General features: G+C 40.9%; 1 long non-coding RNA gene across 2 annotated transcripts in view; it reads left to right on the top strand.

Moving 5' to 3' along the window:
• Window positions 1–475: 475 nt before the first annotated feature.
• The window catches only part of LOC146396979 (uncharacterized), a 166,881-nt gene continuing 145,163 nt past the window's right edge, over window positions 476–22,193 (top strand). For both annotated transcript variants that reach the window (XR_014826612.1, XR_014826611.1), the window contains exon 1: window positions 476–796. This is a non-coding gene — a long non-coding RNA (uncharacterized LOC146396979). The remainder of the gene's footprint in view (window positions 797–22,193) is intronic.

Genomic DNA, 22,193 nt, shown 5'->3' with positions numbered 1-22,193 from the left:
TAATATTAATATCGTCTTTACTTGAAGGTGCTCATTGTATCTGTGATTCACCTGTTACTTTTCTAAAAAGATGTTTTTCCAAGGCAAGAACATGCAGGAAAAAGGGACCAACACAATCTTAAAAATTGCTCTAAAATTCCAACACGTAGTTTTTAAAAGACCTCCATTTGATGAAATAAGATAATATGATTCTAAAAACCTTATCTGTGACACAGGTCTGAAATCTTTCTGTCTGGCAACAGAGGTCTCTAAAAGGCTGATTGCTTGAGGCAGAAATTCCATTGCTCAGTATGGTAGGGAGAATTTCTGAAGTGGGCCTCAAGGATGTCCCGCCCTAACACCCAGCCCTTGTGACCACGAGGCTGTTTCCCGAGTGTGTTATGTGACACAGCTGACCCAAAGAGAGAGCGATTCTCCAGGTGGAACTCATCTAATCACAGGACCCTGAAAAGCAGAGTGCTTTCTCTGCCTGGCTGCAGAAGTCAGAAAGATTCAAAGTAGAGGCACGTCTCCGTGTGCTATGGCTGGCTTTGACCCTGGTGGAGACAGGGAGGAGGAATATAAGCAGCCTTAAGAAGCTGAGAGCGATCCTGGAGACTGTCAGCCATGAAACAGTGACTTCAGCCCTACAACTGCAAGGAATTGGATTCTGCCCACAGTTTGAATGAGTAGAACTGGGATCTTCCCAGAGGTCCTTTGCACAAGAGCCCCGCCGACCAACGCTTTGACTTCAACCTTCGGAGACCCTAAGTAGAGAACCCAGACAAGCCCGCCTGGACGTCTGACCCCCAGAACCGTGAGTTTATAAATGGGGGTTGTCTTCAGCTCCTAAGTTTGTGGTCATTTTTTACATTGCAATAGAAAACAGATATAACCAGGAAATACGTGACCGGAATATTTAATGTAGAAGGAACCTCAGAATGTATCTCGTGCACTGTTCCCTAGGCCAAAATCTCTAGACACAGGAAACAGTGGGAAACCACAAGCTATTCTAAACTTGTAAAATCTATGTTAAGTTGTATATTTATTATCAAACACTGCTGCACAGATGTACTTGATCCTGATGACCACCAAGTTTCTCTGTTTCCAGCCCCGCAAGAACGTAAGTACCAGTTGGGCAGGGATGCTCTTTTGTTCACCATTGTCCCCAGTACCAAGAAGATAACCTGATACCCACTGGGCACTTAATAAACACATAGAGAAAAAAACGAGTCAGGTTAGAATTATATCAAGTCAGTATTATAACAATTATTCAACTGTTGCTGATTATTTATGTTTTGAATTCATTAGAGAGATAATGAACTTACTTGTATTATACATGCAGTCAGATTAGCCAAATCATTCAAAATATAGGCTTCATGGGCGGGGAAAGTAATACAAAGGACTTGTTAGTCATTAATCTGTCTTCCAGGAAACGTGTGGTTTGTCCACACCCCACCGCTAAACATACAGATGAGGGAATTAGATTAAATAAGTCTGTAACTGTTAGCTAAACTGTGGTCCTGGCTCTAAATATTTGTGCTAAGAAGTTATTTCATCAAACAAAAAATCTTTCCAAATTTAAAACTGATAAGTGCTACTGCTAAATCAGCCATGTGAAGAGAGTGGAAACAGACTAAAAAAAGCAGGCTTCAGATTCACAGTTATTGGAACATGAACTCAGTTCAGTTTAATTGAACAAAACTCACTGAGCACTGACTATATATATGTAAGATAAATTAATATATTATGAAGATGAACACACATGCCTGGATCCTGGAGGAAATCTGGTGTAGGAAGGGAGCAAAGGCATAGACCCACATAAGTACTATACTAGGTAGAATGTGAGGGGAGCTGTCAGGGAGGTGCAAAGAGCCATGGGACCGAAACAGGAGGAGAGCTTACCTGAAGCTGGAAGGGACCGAAATGCTTCATGAAGGAAGCGTCATCTGGCACCCTTGCAATAATCAGTGAATGGAGTTTCCTCCAAAGTTTATTTACACTTTTTTTCAAAAGAGATGGCGCATTAGAAACTTGCCCCTTGAATTCTTGCCCCCTCTATGGCCTGAAATCTAAACAGAAGGAAAACCAGCTGTGGAGTTGCCATGCCTCAAAAATAAATAGGTGGAAACTTTTTAGACTAAAAGTTGCAGTCAGTCTGTATTTTCTTAGCACCCCCCACCCCCACCCCTTGGCTAATTCACTTGTCCCTCAGGTTTCTCTTAAACGCAGTGATGCTTAACTTTACCTTTTTAAAGCATTTTAAAATATGAAGAGATAATAGCATTAATATTCAGAAGGCTGCTTCATATCTGAGAGGAATAAAAAGCATCTCTAGCCACACCTGAAGCTGGTAGTTGTCTCTCCCCAGATCAGGGAATTCATCCTAGACTCTGCACTCTGTCACTTAGCTTCTATTCAAATGTTCATTTTACATTTGTGGAATGTTCCCGCAAACTTAAATACTGAATCAATTAAAAAGGGATGGCAAAAAATTACAAAGAACATCAGAAATAACATACCGTTTTAAAAAGCTACTCATTCATCTGAAACTGCATCAGTGGGGTTTAGTAATCTTGATTACATTGTCCTCTAGTGGTGACATGCGGGTATACACACCATAAACTTTGAGGCAGTCTTAGTCTCCATTGTACACTCAGCACTGAGGTCGGCTCTGAGAATACTGAGAAGTTAAGACATAGTTCCTACTTTTGTCGGTGTCTTGGTCAAGCGGTAGAGGCATTTAACCATAGCATGGTGTGAAAAGGTACTAAAGCAGAAGTACATAGAAAGATCCATAAGTATGCAGAGGAGAAAATAACTAAGTCCCCTTAAGTGTGTCTGGAAGGGCTTTTCAAACAAATTAAACTTGAGTAGCACTTTGAAAATGTATAGGAGTGTTCCAGATGTGTGTGTGTGTGTGTGTGTTGCTTCATGAGTGAAGGAGCAGCCCTGAGTAAAGGAAGCTAGTCCTTTATTAACTATTAAAATGCTTGATATGATCAGGTGATAGCTAGGTGCCTTTCATATGAGATTCAAATGTGCAGGAGCCTGTTGTTAAAATCCTGCTTCCCCATGTATACTCGTAAGAGCACTTCACAAACTTACTGCAGGTTGTATATGAGAAAGATTGGGACAAACTAATCAAGCAGGCATTTACATTACTGTCAAGATTTTGTTGGGAGTTCTCTGGTGGCCCAGTGCTTAAGGATCCAGCATTGTCACTGCCATGGCATGGGTTCAGTCCCTGGCCACCCGGGAACTTCCACATGTTGCAGGTGTGGCCAAAAAAATAAAAGTTTGCTCTGCTATGATTATATCTATCATGATTGTAACAATATGTACCACTATATGATACAATTTTTATAATAACTTGTAAATGATTGTGTTCTTAATAATACAGATTACTCTTAAAATACACACTATAGTTCCCATCCTCCTCCTCTTCCTGGATGTATAATACTGACTTTTTAAAAAAACATCTTGTTAAAAATTCCTATGTTCCTTAATTTGTGGGTAAAAAAATCAGATTGAAAAATACAGTTACCTAACTATCAGACTCCAGTGTTTTGTGGACTTGCTGACTTACTTTGTGGGTGTATCTTTTCCTTTTGCTGTGCTGAAAATGAAGCACCTTCCTGGCTTTTGGACTTCTAGTCAACCTTTTGTGCAAAGTCCTGGGCCAACCCAACTCTGCCACCATGGAGCTACATGCCTTAGGCAGTTTCAATTATCCATGATCCAAGATTCTTTGCTCCCCAAAAGCAGCATCTTGTCAGGGGCAAGCATGGGTTCTGAAGGCAGACAGTTTGGGACCAAATCCTAGCTCTGTTGCTTACTAGCTGTGTGATACTGGCAAGTATCTTGGTTGTACTGAGCTCCAGTTTCCTCATTTGTAAAAGGGAGATATTAACATGTACCCCCAGGATGGCTGGAGGGATTAGTAAGACTACATGGAAAGTGCTTGGCACCAAGAAAGTGATCAGTAAAGATTCATTCCCTTCCCAATATCCATTCACTGTAATAAGCATAAGCTCTTACTGACTCCTACTTAAATAGGAGCACAGTAAAACAACTTTTACATGGATTCCAGTTTGTGCAAACTACCTACCATCCAGAAAGGGTCTTAGCATTTGAAACACAATCTCATATGCCTCATCTCATTGAATCCTCACCCAACCCTGTGAGGGAGGGCATCTTGACATCTTTCACCTACTGTTCACTGAGAGTCTGCTCTGTGCCAAGTAAAATGCAGGGATTAAAGCACTCAACCCCCGCCTTCCGGAAAGCTCCTCAGTCAGGTGGGAGGAGGCAGGTGAGAAAACAGCTACAATTCGGCTCAGTAAGTGCTGTGATACGGGTGGAGGATGCTAAAGGGGCAAGGAGGAAGGGCACTTGGGGTGAATTTGGTCCTTGGGGTGAAGTGGGCAAGTAAAGTGAATTGGGAAGAATACATAAGAGTTTCTCTTGTGAAAAAAGAGAGAAAATATGTGTGAGGTTGGGGGGTAGGGAAAGTGGGAAGGTGAGGGAGAGGGTGGAGGAGGGGGGTGGGGGAAGGGGACTTCTCCAGAAAGAGGATTTGCAAATTCTGGAGGCTAGATGATGAAGTCCACACTTGTGATCAAATACATCTTCTAGGTCATCATATTTTGGTCCTTTGTTAATGTGTATGGTAGATGCAGTACTGTGAAATGAATGAGCTTTGTGCCCCAGGTAACTGAAATTTCTCAGAGCTGGTACCTCTCTCTGAGATAACTTAGCCATGTTCCAGTTAAAGATGAATCAAAATGATGAAGTGCCTGTGATTCTAACCTTAATCAGAGGAATAATAAATAATTGTCCATGGAGTCATGTGCTCAAACTATTTTATATACAGAGATATTCCTGTGATGTGTTTTTCCATAATGAAACCCATGCATTTTGGTTTTTTTTTCTTTTTGTATATACCACATTTTTTTTTATCAGTTGATAGGCATTGGTTTGCTTTTCCTGTGGAGCTATTAAGAATAATGCTGGTATGAGCATTTGTATACAAGTCTTTATGTTCAAAAGGAATTTTTTATTTTATGATTTTTATTTTTTCCATCATAGTTGATTTACAATGTTCTGTCAATTTCTGCTGTAAAGTGACCCAGTCACACACATATATATATATATGCATTCTTTTTCTCACATTATCCTCCATTGTGTTCTATCACAAGTGACTAGGTATAGATCCCTGTGCTATTCAGCAGGATCTCATCGCTTATCTACTCCAAATGCAATCGTTTGCATCCATTAACCATAGACTCCCGGCCATCCCATTCCCTCCCCCTTGGCAACTACAAGTCTGTTCTTCAAGTTCATGAGTTTCTTTTCTGTGGAAAGGTTCATTTGTGCCATATATTAGATTCCAGATATAAGTGATAATCACATGTTATTTGTATTTTATTTTCTGACTTACTTCACTTAGTATGAGAGTCTGTAGTTCTGTTCTTGTTGCTGCAAATGGCATTATTTTGTTCTTTTTATGGCTGAGTAGTATTCCACTGTGTGTGTGTGTGTGTGTGTGTGTGTGTGTGTATAATCTCCTTAATCCATTCATCTGTCAATGAACATTTAGGTTGTTTCCATGTCTTGGCTATTGTGAATAGTACTGCAGTGAACATATAGGTACATGTATCTTTTTGAATGAAAGTTTTGTCAGGATATATGCTCAAGAGCAGAAACCCATGCATTTTTTAGATGATGAAAATTACCTTACAAAGTTGGTTAGCTAACGATAAGACTTATTCATTCACTCCACCATTGCCCATTCTATCTTAGCAACCCAGCTCTTCAGCGGATGAGGGCATCTTAGATTGACTTCTCCTTTTGCTTAGCTGGCAAGGGAGCATTCAAAAGTCAGAATGGCGGTAGTGAGGGAAATGAACACACACAGCAGCATGAGGAGCAGGCTCCCAGGCCACTGTGGTGATGGAGTTGTGCTGTGAGATATGCAGCAAGTTTTGTCCCTCCCTAACTTGGGCAGAGATGAATTCACTTTTCCAGCCTTGGTTTCTGGTATGAACAACCAAACGTTTGCATTTTTAGAGTATTTTTTTGGGGGTGTGTGAATATTTACAGTGTATAGAACTTTTCCTCCAAGGATAATTTTAGCATTAAAAATGCATCATATTGGAGTTCCCGTTGTGGCTCAGTGGTTAATGAATCCGACTAAGAACCATGAGGTTGCGGGTTCGATCCCTGGCCTTGCTCAGTGGGTTAAGGATCCAGTGTTGCCGTGAGCTGTGGTGTAGGTCGCAGACGCGGCTCGGATCCTGTGTTGCTGTGGATCTGGTGTAGGCCGGCGGCTACAGCTCCAATTCAGCCTCTAGCCTGGGAACCTCCATATGCCACAGAAGTGGCCCAAGAAATGGAAAAAAGACAGAAAAAAAATTAAGCATTATATTATTTCAAATCCTGGCAAAATGTCAAAATATGAGTGGGTAACTTAGGATGGGTCTATTCTCAAGAAATAACAATCTTGTCAGTACAATCCAAGAGACCTAGAAAAGGATTTACACACACTCCTTCACTTCCCCAAAATTGAAATTGATTTAACGCATTGAGTTAAGTTACCTGGGTGTTTCTTTTAAATGCCAAAGAATAAATTTCCTTCAGCAGTAAAGACAAACATCTCTTACCCACAGAAAAAGAGGGCAGAGAGTTTGCCTGGAACAGGTATTTTCAGAGAATTACTATTGCAAATGCAACCCCCATCCCCAATAGACCACTCTCCTCTCTCTCTCCTGGGGCCTTTCTTCCCAGAACACCAAAATCAACAAGGCAGTTAAGGTAGAGATTTAGGGTGTACAGCAATCACCCTGTGTGGTTCCAGAATATACATTTGCAAGGGCAAAATGAAACACCCCCAGAGAATAACTACACATTTGCACGTATAATTACTCCTATTTGCCTGCATGCCCCATTCCTTTTAATTTCTCCTCCTACCTCCCAAGTTCTGAGAAAGAAATAAAAGTTGTATTTTTCTGTGTACAATATCCTCCCAGGTGGGTTGCCATTGTCCTTAGTAGTGGGTAAATTTTCAGACTTGAAGTGACTGCTCTTTTCTGTGTATTTCGTGGAGTCCAAAATAATACAAGCGCTCAATGTAATATTTCTGTTCACTTAGATGAGCGAAGTTAATCACTGACAGAGACTGGTTTAACTTGGAGGGTTTTCATTTCTAAAATATAGGAGAAAGTAGATTATCTTCAAAATTTTGAAAACTCATCTCTTCTTTTGGCCTCAGTTCCTGACATCGATGTAATAATAAAAATTACTCATAATCCCACAGTATAATCATTGCCAACACACATGTATGTCCTTTATTTGTGTATAACATAATGTGTGTGTGTGTGTCTGTGTGTGTGTAAATTCTATGCTGAGTGACCCACATCAGGAGGCCAAGATGAGGTGTTGCCGCAGAAACTCGACCTCTGTCCACTCGTGCCAAATAGAAATGTGGAGACGGAGTTTGGGTGAAGAAGAAAAAAAGATAGCTTCTATTGCTTTGCCAGGCAAAGGAGGCCACAGCAGGCTACTGCTTTAAAGACTGTGCCTCCATTGTGAAGAATTGTAGGGAGTTTTATAGTAAAAAGGAGAAAAACGGGTTTTCAGATAGGAATAATGATTGGGACAAACATGCGTTCTTGTTTTTTTTGGAGGAATCTGTCATCAAAGCTGGCATCAGGAGACCTCTGTATGATCACGGTGGTGGTCTTCTGGGTTATTGCCTAGAATAACGGTACTTGCAAAAAGGGCATATTGATCAGAGATTAAAACAAGCTAGGAACGTTCCTGAAAAACATCACGTGCTAATGATCTTTAACCCACAGGCAATTGTGCTCAGGGTGCCTAATCTTTAGCTTATAGGTGATTGTGTTTAGGGTACAATTAAGCCAGGGAGAAGGACAAGGAAGGATTCCAAACTGTCTAGTTTTAAAGTGTTAATTTCTAAAAGAAGCATAAGGAAAAGAACTTTTCTCTTAGGTGTATAAGATGCCTATATTATTATGTGTATCCCTTGAGATGGAACCAGGACCCAAGGCTATACTATTGTTTCTTGACTGTTCCTCTCTTGTCTCTGCATCCCCTTCCTTCCCTGATCAGCAGGTGCCAGAACCTGCCCCTTGGAACTCATTCAAGGTCATGGAGGCTGAATGAGACCCATTTCCTAAATCAAGAAATGGGGAACACAGAAAGGCTTTTGTGCCCAGGAGCCTCACAGGGCCCTGCTCAGTTACAGTGTCACCAGATGAGGGCTGTGAGTTTGTCAAGATGCAGCTTTTCTGGGGTCTTAGCTGAGGTGGAGGGCCAGTAATGCTCTATACATGACAGGTCCTACAGATTTATAGTAAAAAATCAATAGAAATAAGCAAAATACACAGAAGCACACTAGAACTAGAAAGAAAAGCCTCTTCCTTGTACAATGTCCCTCCTATGGCCTGTGCTGATAAACCTTAACACTGTGTGACAAGGGGAAGATGCTCGAAGGGTCCCTCTGCATTATCACAGAGCAGGTGATGAAGAGCGTATCTGGGACTGAGAGGCAATAAACTGATAACTGACCCAGTCCCCCAAGCAAAGAAAAGCTTTTTCCTGAGTTCTTTGTAGAGGCCCACCCACGGCAGGTGATCTGGCCATCTAGTTTAGTAGGATTACAGGCCACGTGATGTGAACCCCTTGGACTTCCCTTCCCTCTGCCCTCTGCCTCAATTTTTTTTTCTTTTTCTTTCTTTCTTTTTTTTTTTTTTTTTTTTTTTGGTGCATCTTTGAGGAAAAAATGCTGCTTGCATTGCTTTCCACAGCCCTGTGAGTGGTCACTGGATAGGATCTTGCCCTCTGGCTGTAGCTGATACAGTCTGACTCCAAGCCAGACTTTTCACTGGCCAACCTGGGTCTCCCTTTGCAAAAATAAAAAGCACAAAGATGGCAACACATGTCCATATACAGACTTGAACTGCCAACTGCTGTGGGGTCAGGTGGGACCTAACAGTCTGGGCCACATGCTGGGGAAGCAGAGTGGAAGGAGGAGGTGAGGGAAGTGGGCGGAGAGCGGGAATGGGAAGTCTGTGACCCCAAAGTGAACAGGAGGGAGGGGCTCTCTTCCAAGTCATTTTCCAGTTCCTGTGAGGTGCTGCATCCAAACTGAGGTTCTAGACAATTTCCTTGAATCCCATCAGTACCACTAGTTTTTTACCCATGCTGGTTTTAATGGGTATACATTTAATGGGTGAACATTTGGCCTCTTTCTAGGCCCAGGTGTCCTCTTGGTGCCATGGATATTTAGGGTGAGATAATTCCTTGCTGTTGGAGCGAAGGTGGGTGGGCTGTCCTGTGCATTGTGGGATGCTTAGCAGCTTCTCTGAACTCTACTCACTAGATGGCAATAGTCCCCCCCCACCTTTCATGACGATAGAAAATGTCTCCAAACAGCATTAAGAGTCCCCTGAGGGGCAAAATCAGCCAGAGCTGAGAATACCTGTTCTAGGCCAATCTCTGCCAGGGATCTCAATGCTGGTCCCCTATTACCCCTAAGACAGGCCACATCAGTGCCTTTCCTTTGACCTGTAAACTTGCTCCAAACCCCTATCCTTCCTTGGCCCAATTTTTCTCAGCAGGTACTCTTTCTCTCCTTCCCTTTAAGTTTGAACTGGACTTGTAAACAAAGGGCAGCAATCCTCAGCCTCAACTAGTCTGATTTCCCCTGTAGGAATCTCTAAGACTTAAAGTCACTAATGACCTCTTTCTATATTAGATCCAATGTACTCATGGGGCCTCACCTTTATCCTGCAACCTGTGCTCTACCATTCCTGTCTATTCACCTTCAGTCTTAGATTAGCTGAACAGGAGTTGGTGAAGAAATCAATACTCTGATACCCACATGCAGCAGGCTTATAACCTTACTGGTATATCAAAATGTACCCACAGGAGTTCCCACTGTAGCACAGCAGAAACAAATCCAGCTAGTATCCATGAGGATGTGGGTTAGATTCCTGGCCTTGCTCAGTGGCTGGAGGATATGACATTGCTCTGAGCTATGGTATAGGTTTAAGATGCAGCTTGGATCCCATGTTGCTATGGTGTAACCCTAGCAGCTGTAGCTCCAATTTGACCTCTAGCCTGGGAGCTTCCATAGGCCACAGGTGCAGCCCTAAAAAGCAAAAAATAAAAAAATGTACCCACAAAACAACTGGAAAATCACTAAAGGAAAATATAATAAAATTCTCAATTGAATGTCACCAAAGATCAAATAAAGGAAAGAAATGAGAGAATAAATTAATCAACAATATTAAACAATTATGACATGCTTATGCCCATTCCTTATGTTATAGGGAATAGAGGAAAAAACATATTTGCTTATTAGAAGTTTACATTCTAATTAAAAATCCAGTGCATATACATTTGAAAGAATAAGATAGTATATAATAGATTCATTTTGTAGTGTATAGATAAACAAATATTACACAAACTTGGCAAAAGACCAGCATCAGATTATATCATATGAATATGCTATTTTTATCATTCTTAGGGGACAGCCACGTAACAATGACCATTTATTGAGTATATATTATACCAGGCTATGTGTAGAGAATTCGATATTATTTGCTTTGCTCTACATAGGATGAATTTTTTTTTTTTTTTTTTTTTTTGTCTTTTGTTGTTGTTGCTATCTCTTGGGCCGCTTCCGCAGCACATGGAGGTTCCCAGGCTAGGGGTTGAATCGGAGCTGTAGCCACCGGCCTACGCCAGAGCCACAGCAACGCGGGATCCGAGCCGCGTCTGCAACCTACACCACTGCTCACGGCAACGCCGGATCCTTAACCCACTGAGCAAGGGCAGGGACCGAACCCGCAACCTCATGGTTCCTAGTCGGATTCGTTAACCACTGCGCCACAACGGGAACTCCCTAGGATGAATATTGAAAGGGATTTTTCCTGGGGCCTTGGACTTTTAGATAAGGTCTCCAAAGCTGAAAACAGTGGATGATAATTAGCCCTGTATTTAAAAGAAGATCAGTGTAGTTGAGTTACAATAGTGTGTTAGTTTCACGTGCAGCATAGTGGTTCAGTATTTTTTTGCTGAAAAGAAATACATATATATATATTATATATATGTATAATGGTATAATTCCCTGTGCTATATCGTAATTCCTTCTTGCTTTTCTATTTTCTATATAGTAGTCTGTAGTATCTGTTAGTCCTCCCTAATTTGTCCCTCCCTCCTTCTCTCTCCCCTTTGTAAACCACAAATTTATCTTCTATGTCCATGAGTCTGTTTTGCATACACTTTCATTTATATTACTTATTAGATTCCACATAAGTGATATCATATAGCATTTGTCTTTCTCCGTCTGACTTCTTTCACTAAGCATAATGTTCTCTAGGTCCATCCACATTGCTGCAAATGGCAGTATTTTGTTCTTTGTCAGTAGCCCAGATTTTTAATTGGAGTTGTTAGACACCTCTGCATGACTGGCTGAGAGGTTGCCAAACCGGTCTTTCGTCCCTCACTGCCATTACCCATCCATAGCCTTTGTCAAGAGAAGTCAGGAAGAGAGAGAGGGCTGAAAATATACTGAGGCAGAAGAGTTACCAACTTCTTGACCTAGAGCTAAGCTCTGTGCTTCACCTTACCTAAGCGAGGTGAAGTACCACCCGAGAATGATTGAGGTGCTGCAACAGGAGGAGATTGGCACCTGCTACTTCAGCTGGCTGCTAGCTGAAATGCTTTTTGCTTGGAGATCCTTAAAGGGGAAAGGAGGCTGGGCTGGAGCTGCCCATGAGGGCAGGGAGAGAGGAGAGAGTGGGAAGGTGACAGCTTGAATGCCTGGCAGGCCAGGCAAAGATACACAAGGTTTATCTGAGCCAGTTAGATGTTGGGAAGAAAAATGGGCTCCTTCCATTGTTATGAGACGTGACTGAAATGAAAAGGCCCTCCTTCTAAGGAGAGACACACATTTAAAAGGGCTAGGGTGCGTGTGTTGCTGGGCACAGGACTGAGAGGCCAGTGGGGAATGTGTCCTCTGTTGTAGGGACCCGTGCAATACAGAGGTCCTTGAGGAACTTCCAAAGAATCTTTGACCCTCGCACAAGAGCCAGGCTTCAGTCCTCTGTCGTGACAAAGGCATCAGTGTCTAAGAGAGTGCTACCCAAAGTGAAAAGTGCTACTTTTCTATTTCTCTCTTTTCCCCTGACTCTGGAAGACCCAGAAGCAGGCAAAAGAGGAAGATTAAGAAGTAATGAACAGGTCCCTGAGCTGAGTCAAGCAAGCTGAGATAGTGAAAAGGGTGGGAGTAGAGCAGAAGCTTTTATGTTTTGGGATTAGATGGGACTTTTTTAATACTTGGAAATAAGGCTTGTCTTTATAACTCAAAGTTTCCTGAAGCCTCTTGTTCAAAGACCAGGAAGGGAGAGTTGATATAACATGATGGAAGGCTGGAGGAAAAGAAAACCATTTCCCATTTCTCCCTCATCAACTTCAGCTAACAAACTGGTTGAAAGTACAAAAACCCTGTGAAGTATGATTATTGTCCAATAACACTGCAGTTCCAAGAAGTTACCTGCCCGAGCCCACATGGCTTGGAAGTGGTCTCAAAGCTGGAAAACTAGGGAGTTGCCATCAGGGCTGAGCATAAATGAATCTGACTAGCATCCATGAGAATGTAGGTTTGATCCTTGGCCTTGCTCAGTGGGTTAAGGATGTGAGCTGTTGTGTAGGTCACAGACACAGCTCAGATCCCATGTTGCTGTGGCTATAGCTCCGATTCAACCCCTAGCATGGGAACCTCTATATACCCCAGTGCAGCTCTAAAAAGACCAAAAAAAAAAAAAAAAAAAAAAAAAAACCTGGAAAACTGGGACAGTCTGTCCAGAGCCTTCTTACTGTATCCCAACTGCCCACTTGAAACAGAGCGAGGCCTCATTTTAAGAAGAGGCAGAATTTTGAAAAGGCTACAGGTGAGGGCACTGTAGGCAGATAGGAGTTTGAAGCCTTGGGATACTGAACTAAGCTGGGTCTGAATGCAGAGAGAAGGGTGCTAAAGGGAGGCCAGGTATAGTATAGCTGGGTGATAAAATCTGGGAAGGGCTGCCTGGGTCTGATGGTCCTCCTGGTAATCCCAGCCAGCAAGTGAGATGATGAAAGCCATGAATAAGCACTCTAGTGGGGCTGAGAGAAGACAACACACAAATCAGATCCTCTCAATAGCCAGGAGGTGAGATAATGAGAATTAGAACAATTAGAACGGTAATGGTGGCAACAGAAATTGGCAGAACATAAGGACCAATTTGATGGAGGGAATAAAGAGGAGGCTTAAATAACAGGTCACTGAAGAAAAGAAGCTGTTGGGGGCCATCCCTAATCTATCATGGCAAATAGCTTGAAGGGCAATCTGTCAGTTACCACTGCTATTAAGAGCCCAAAACTGCCAGGGAAAGAGAATTGGTCTAATTTAGTTTAGTCTTTCTTCTGTGCTGTTGCTTGACTGGCGATGCAATGTGAATGCTCATGCATGTGGTTCAGGGTATTCACAGTGACATCAGCCAGGAAAGCCAGCTGGCTGGCAAGACACAGCACAGGGTGACATGCAATGGAGTGAATTGAACACAGTGGAGCGTCTGGCTTTAACCCTGTAGGCAGATAAGGTTTTCCCTTCTCCTTCCCCAGGGACATGGCAGGCAGCCAGCTCCTCTAGGTCAGGAGGCACTAAGCAAGGGTAGCAGAAAGGGTCTATGGTCCACCAGATTGCTCCACCAGCAGGGATTGGGAACGGTAGCTCCATCCTAGAGGAGAATGAAGAACAGAAAAGCAGACAGATTAGAATGATTGACAACACAGAGCCAAAGCTGAAGAATGGAAGAGAGGAGATGACAGAGAGAGAGAGGGGGAAGGAGAGGAGGGATTTGGAAAACTAGAGGTGGTAGGGAGTCAGAAGCACTGGGAAGAAAGCGGTGGGACTCTCCAGAGCCCTCGGAGAGGGCGACGGTGGCAGCGTGGGTGGCCCTGGGCATTGGGAACAAAGGCTGGGTGGGGGTGGAGCTCAGAGCTGGGTAGATGCTATTAGGATTAGAGCAGATGGTTCAAGCAGGAAGTTACTGTTCTGAACATTCTTCTGGACGTGTCAGTGCGTGAGGAGATTGATCAGCTGACAGTGAGGCTCTGTTTTTGTCTGGAATGCCAGAAAACCGTTTTTGTCTGTACTGCAAGAGGAGAAGCTCTGCTTTTCAGGAGTGACCCATAGTAAGCAAAGCCACAGAAAGAAAAGTATAAGTGGATACCAATCTATTGATTTATAATGAGAAAGACAGCTGTTCATAGAGCAGCTTCATGTCAGCAGCTCTGCAGCTTCCCTGCCTGCAGTCAAGTGACAAGGGGAGTCAAATTATGGCCTGAAGCTTATAGACGAGCCCACAACCAGAACTAGGGTAGTTTGCTGCATCATTCACAGCTGCCATGCAGCCAGCACAGAAAGACTGTTCCCTTGCAGCACTTAAAGGACCTCAGCAACATTAGGTGCTTTAAATTCCACCCCCCCCCCACTTTTTAAAAATCATCTAAACCATAGTTTCTCAAAGTCTGGTCTAAAAACACCTGCATTCCGAAGCTGGATTGCATATTCATGGTAGTAAAATGTTATTGTTATATATATAGGTGGGGTAATATAACTGCAGGGGTTTGTTGTTGTTGTTGCTTATTCAGATACATACAATTGAAATTATAGATGAAGTGATATGATGCTTGGGATTCATTTCAGAATAATTCAGGGCCAGAGAGAGTGCTGGGAGAGGTGGGTGGGAATATAGATAAGATTGGCTGTGAGTTGATAATTGTTGAAGTTAAGTGCCAGGCAGGTCAAGATTCATTATGCTATCCTTTCTACCTTTGTATATGTATATGTTTTATACAATAAAAACAAAATAGATTTTTACAAACAAAACAAATTGAAGATAATAATACCAATCACAAGAGCAGAGCTGACAACTTCTTCCTACTATTAGCATTTTGTCAGCCATCCAATGAGATAAAACAATGATAGACAAAGACCATATGATATCACTTATGTAGAGAATCTAAAATATGGCACAAATGAACTTACCTACAGAACAGAAACACATTCAGGGAGAGCAGACTTGTGGTTGCCTAGGGGGAGGGGGTGGGATGGACTGGGAGTTTGGGGTTGGTAAATGCAAACTATGACATTTAGAATGGATAACCAATGAGGGCCTACTGTACAATACAGGGAACTATATCTAGTCTCTTGGGGTAGAACAGGATGGATGATAGTATGAGAAAAAGAATGTATGTGTATAACTGGGCCACTCTGCTCTGCAGCAGAAATTGACACAGCACTGTAAATCAACTATAATACAAATAAGAGAAAAAAATGTTCTATCTACCTGTGAGAAATGACATTACATGACTTTTAGTCTCTCTTGATGAATGAAGAGAAAATTTACATTAAAAAAGAAACAATGATAGTCTGATTAGAGCTGACACAAAGTTGGGGGAAATCTCTGAGTTACTAAGACCATTTGAAATATTTCTAAGGATAAACCCTCAATTAACTGCATGTTGTGCCTCAAGACATTAGCCAGTGCTCAAAGATCAAAACCTCAGTTTTCTATATTTTGCCAGTTTTTAAAATCACTTGACTGAAAAAAAAAAAAACAGACAAAATATATGAAAGAGTGGTTTCCAGACATTGGAGGACAAGCAGAACATGATCCCTGAAAGAAGGGAAACAAATGAAGTGAGTGCTGTGATTACCCCAGCTTACTGCTCAGAGATTTCCCAGGGCCAAGACGTGGGGAAGGAAATCCCAAATAGCCTGGAAGGCACCCTGTGTTCAGGAGAAGGATTTGAGAAGTTAGAGGAGCCAAAGTAGCCAGAGCCAGAGGGAAAAGTACTGAAGAGAGGAGCATCATGGAGACAGAGCTCTGGAAATTGACAGAAGAGTTCTTTTGCACTTCAGCTGAAAGCTAATTGGCACATGCGTGTAAGGAAATTACCTGAGACCACCAGAAAGGAACAGAGAAAACAATTCTTGGATATCTCACAAGGCTTAGAACAACTCACCTTCCCCATGGTCAGAGCAGAGAAATTTATTAATACATGGGACATCTGAGTGCTAGGTAGAACAGTCAGAATGGTGTTGTTTTAAGTAAAGGAACCAAAACTGCCCTAGAATATTGTTTCTCAATCTTGCCACTATTGACATTTGGGGCTAAATAATTCTTTTTCTTGGGGGTTGGCTGTCCTCTGCATTTTAGGATGTTTAGAAGAATCCCTAGACACTAACTGAGAGATACCAGTAGTACTCTCACTCCTGTAGTTGTGACAACTGAAAGTTTTTCCATACATAGCCAAATGTCCCCTTCCCATAGGGTCAAAATTGTCCCTGGTTGAGATGAGTTCCTGGGACTAAAAGCTTCTCTGGTCCTGCCTAATGGAGCTTAGAATTAAGCTACAAAAGAAACAATTTCTAAGGTATTCCACTGCATCTCAGGAAAAAGTTTAGGAGTACTGAAAAGAACACAAACAATCCAGTATGCCAAAATACAAAATTCATCTTGTCTAGCACCCAGCCAAAATTCTAGACAGGCAAACAAACAAACAAAACAAAAAACTAGGCAGGAAAAAAAACAGGAATGATAACCCACAATGAGGAGGAAATGTAATAAATCAGAGACAGATTCAGAAATAATACAGATGATAGATCAAGGAACAAGAATGTTAAAATAGCTACAATTAATATATTCTATATATTCAAGTTGTACAGAGAAACACAGTTTTAGAAAAGATGTAGGTGATAGGAAAAACCCTTATTGACCTTCTAGAGATAAAGACAAGAGCTAAAATGAAAACACACTGAATAGTACTAATGGTAGATTAGATACTTCAGAAGAAAAAAATTAGTGAACTTGAAAACATAGCATGGAAATTATTCCACTAAAACACTAAAGAGCATGGGAGCTTTGGGCTAGATGTCTGGGGCCTAATATAGACATAGAGTTTCAAAAGAAGAGGAAAGACTAGGGACAAAGACAAAGAAATAATGGTTGAAATTATTCCAGATTTTATGAAAACTATATGTCTACAGTTTGAAGAATCCCAACTACAGAAGGGGGCAGGCATCAAAAATAAAAGAGGCTACAACTCTATTGTCTGCAAAAAGAAGACCATTGGAGTTCCCGTCGTGGTGCAGTGGTTAACAAATCCGACTATGAACCATGAGGTTGTGGGTTCCGTCCCTGAGCTTGCTCAGTGGGTTGATGATCTGGTGTTGCCGTGAGCTGTGGTGTAGGTTGCAGATGTGGCTCGGATCCCACATTGCTGTGGCTCTGGCATAGGCCGGTGGCTACAGCTCCGATTCAACCCCTAGCCTGGGAACCTCCATATGCCACGGGAGCGGCCCAAGAAATAGCAAGAAGACAAAAAAAACAAAACAAAACAAAAAAAAAAACCATGCCAAAAACCTATAAAAGTGAAAAGGCAGAGAACTATACCTCAGATAAGGAAACAACAAGAACAAAACACCAGAAAAACAGCTAAGTGATCTGGAGGTTATCAGCCACCAGGAAAAAGACTTTAGACTGATGATGCTGAAGACGATGCAAGACATTGGAAATAAACTGGAGGCAAAGACTGATAATTTACAGCAAACACTGAGAAAAGAAATACAAGATTTAAAACTTTAGCAAGCAGAGATGCAAAATATAATAACTGAAATAAAAAGTTCATTAGAAGCCACCAACAGCAGAATACAGGAGGCAGAAGAATGAAGTGGAGGACAGACTAGTGGAAATCACTGATTCAGAATAGAAAAAAGAAAAAACATTGAAAAGAAATGAAGGCAGTCTCAGAGAACTCCAGGACAATGTTAAATGCACCAACGTCTGTATTATAGATGATGCCAGAAGGAGGAGAGAGAAAAAGGGACAGAAAAAATATTCAAAGAGATAATAGCCAAAAACTTCCCTAACAAGGGAAAGGAACCACTCACTCAAATCCAGGAAGCACAATGAGTACCATATAAAATAAACCCAAGGAGGAACACCCCAAGACACATATTAATCAAAATGACCAAAATTAAAGACAAAGAGAAAATCTTGAAAGCAGCTAGGGAAAAGAAACAAATAACATACAAGGGAACCCTGATAAGGTTATCAGCAGAAACTCTGCAGGAGAGGGTGACATGATATACTTAACATGATGAAAGGAAAAAAACCTCCAGACAAGATTTCTTTACCCAGCAAGACTCTCATTCAGATTTGAAGGAGAAATGAAAAGCTTTACAGACAAGCAAAAGCTAAGAGAATTCAGCAACACTAAACCAGCTCTACAACAAATACTAAAGGAACTTGTTTGGGCAGAAAACAAAAGGCCACAACTAGAAACAAAAATACCGCAAATGACAAGGCTCACCAGTAAAGGCATACATATGGTAAAGGGAGGATATCATCCACTCACAAATATGCTACCCAAATCAGAAATCATGAGAAGGGTGTAAATGCAGGTGCACATGCAATTAAGAGACTAACAACTTAAAACAATCTCATATATATACTCCTATATCAAAACTTCAGTGTAACTGCAAATAAACAATCTATGATTGATCACAAAAATCAATTCAAATACAATACTAAAGATAGTCATCAAACCACAAGAGGAGAGAACAGAAAAAGGCAAGAAAAAAGCAACAAAAACAAATCCAAAACAGTTAATAAAATGGCAATAAGGAGAGTTCCCGTCGTGGCGCAGTGGTTAACGAATCCAACTAGGAACCATGAGGTTGCGGGTTCAGTCCCTGCCCTTGCTCAGTGGGTTGATGATCTGGCGTTGCCGTGAGCTGTGGTGTAGGTTGCAGACACGGCTCGGATCCCGCGTTGCTGTGGCTCTGGCGTAGGCCGGTGGCTACAGCTCCGATTCGACCCCTAGCCTGGGAACCTCCATATGCCGTGGGAGTGGCCCAAAGAAATAGCAAAAAGACAAAAAAAAAAAAAAGCTGGGGTATCAATACTCATATCATACAAAATAACTCTGAAAATAAAGAATATTTTAAGAGACAAAGGGTCAATCCAAGAAGAAGATATAACAGTTTTAAATATCTATGCACCCAACATAGGATCACAAAAATATATAAAGCAACTGCTAACAACCTTAAAAGGAGAAATTGATAATAACACAGTAGTAGTGGGGAACTTTAACACAACACTTACAGCAATGGACAGGTCATCCAGACAGAAAATCAATAAGGAAACACAGGCCCTGAATGAGGCATTAGACCAGATGGACTTAATAGATATTTATAGGCTATTCCATCTGAAATAAACAGAATACAAATTATTCTCAAGTGCACATGGAACATTCTCCAATATTGATCACATCCTGGCCTACAAATCAAGCCTTAGTAACTCTAAGAAAATTGAAATCATATCAAGCATCTTTTCCGACCATAATGCTATACAACTGGAAATCAACAACAAGCAAAAAACTGCAAAAAATGCAAACACGTGGAGACTCAACAACATGCTACTAAACAACCAATGGATCACTGAAGAAATCAAAGAGGAAATTAAAAAATACCTAGAAGCAAATGACAATAAAGATTCAACACCCCAAAAACCTATGGGATGCAGCAAAAGCAGTTCTAAGAGGGAAGTTTATAGTAATACAAGCCTACCTCAGGAAACAAGAAAAAGCTCAAACAACCTAACTTCACATCTAAAGAAGCTAGAGAAAGAACAGACAAGACCTAAAATTAGTAGAAGGAAAGAAATCAGAGAGATCAGAATAGAAGTCAGTGAAATAGGAACAAAGAAAACCATAGAAAAGATCAATGAAACGAAAAGCTGGTTCTTTGAAAAGATCAACAAAATTGATAAACCCTTAGCCAGACTTATCAGGAAAAAAAGAGAGAGGACTCAAATCAATAAAATTAAAAATGAAAAAGAAGTAACAGCAGACATCATGGAAACACAAAGGATCATAAGAGACTACTGTATGCCACTATATGCCAATAAAATGGAAAGTCTAGAAAAAATGGACAAATTCCTAGAAAAGTACAATCTTCTAAGACAAAACCAAGATGAAATAGATTAATGGACCAATCACATGTACTGAAGTTGAAACTATGATTAAAAAACTTCCAACAAACAAAAGTCCAGGACCAGATGGCTTCACAGGTGAATGCTATCAAACATTTAGAGAAGAACTAACACCTATCCTTCTGAAACTATTCCAAAAAATTGCAGAGGAAGGAACACTGCCAAACTCATTCTATGAGGCCACCATCACCCTGATACCAAAACCAGACAAAGATAGCACAAAAAAAGAAAATTACAGGCCAATTTCACTGATGAACATAGATGCAAAAACCCTCAATGAAATACTAGCAAGCCAAATCCAAGCATACATTAAAAGGATTGTACATCATGATAAAGTGGGATTTATCCCAGGGGTGCAAGGTTTCTTCAATACCTGCAAATCAATCAGTGTGATACACCACATTAACAAACAGAAGAACAAAAACCATATGATCCTCAGTAGATGCAGAAAAAGCCTTTGACAAAATCCAATACTCATTTCTGATAAAAATCCTTAAGAAAGTGGGCATAGCAGGAACCTACCTCAACATAATAAAGGCCATATATAACAAACCCAGAGCTAACATCATTCTCAATGGTGAGAAGCTGAAAGAATTCCTGCTGAGATCAGGAGCAAGACAAGGATGTCCACTCTCGCCACTACTCATCAACATGGTTTTGGAAGTCCTAGCCACAGCAACAGAGAAGTAAAAGAGGAAAAAGGAATCCAAATTGGAAAGGAAGTAGTAAAACTATCACTATTTGTAGATGACATGATACTAGAGAATCCTAAAGAAGCTACCAGAAAACTTTTAGAGTTCATCCATGAATTTGGCAAAGTCATAGGATACAAAATTAATACACCAAAATTGCCTGCATTTCTATATACTAACAATGAAAGGTCAGAAAGAGAAATTAGGGAGGCAATCCCGTTTATCATCACATCCAAAAGAATAAAATACTTAGGAATAATCCTACCTAAAGAGACAAAGGGCCTGTAGTCTGAAAACTATAAGCCACTGATGAAAGAAATCAAAGATGACACAAATAGATGGAAAGACATACCAGGCTCTTGGATTGGAAGAGTCAATATTATCAAAATGACTATACTACCCAAGGCAATCTACAGATTCAATGCAATCCGTATTGAATTACCAAGGACATTTTTTACAGAATTCGAACAAAATATTTTAAAGTTTGTTTGGAAGCACAAAAGACCCAGAATAGCCAAAGATATCCTGAAAAAGAAAAATGGAGCTGGAGGAATCAGGCTCCCTGCCTTCAGACTATACTACAAAGCAACAATCATCACAACTGTATGGTCCTGGCACAAAGACAGAAATATAGATCAGTGGAACAGGATAGAAAGTCCAGAATTAAACCCATGTACCTACAGTTAACTAATGTATGACAAAGAAGGCAAGAATACACAATAGAGAAAAGACAGCTTGTTCAGTAAGTGGTGCTGGGGAAACTGGACAGCCACATGGAAAAGCGTGAAACTAGAACACTTCCTAATACCATACGAAAAATAAACTCCAAATGGATTAAAGGCCTCAATATAAGACCAGACGCTATAAAACTCTTAGAGGAAAACTTAGGCCAAACACTCTATGACATAAATGACAGCAATATTTTCTCAGAACTACCTCCTAGAATAATGACAATAAAAACAAAAATGAACAAATGGGACTTAATTAAACTTAAATTTTTCTGCACAACAAAGGAAACCTAAACAAAATGAAAACCCATAGAATGGGAGAAAATATTTGCAAATGAAGTGACTGACAAGGGGTTAATCTCCAAAATTTATAAACACCTCCTACAGCTCAATACCAAAAAAAAAAAAAAAAAAAAAAAAAAAAAAAAAAAAACCACCACCACCAACAAAAAACCCCATCAAAAAATGGGCAGAACATCTAAACAAACAATTCTCCAAAGAAGACATACAGGATGGCCAAAAACCACATGAAAAGATGTTCAGCATCTTTCATTATTAGAGAAATGCAAATCAAATCAAAACTAGTATGAGGTACCACCTTACACTGGCCAGAATGGCTATCATCAAAAAGTCTACAAAAAAATAAGTGTTGGAGAAGGCAT

This window comes from Sus scrofa, chromosome 14 (genome assembly GCF_054392235.1).
Source record: "Sus scrofa isolate SSC_HxYL_T2T_F1_AM1 chromosome 14, Sscrofa_HxYL_maternal_Yorkshire_Landrace_v2.0, whole genome shotgun sequence".
NCBI lineage: Eukaryota > Metazoa > Chordata > Mammalia > Artiodactyla > Suidae > Sus > Sus scrofa.
The sequence above is the reverse complement of the archived record's forward strand: the minus strand, read 5'-3'. Positions and strand labels throughout refer to the sequence as shown.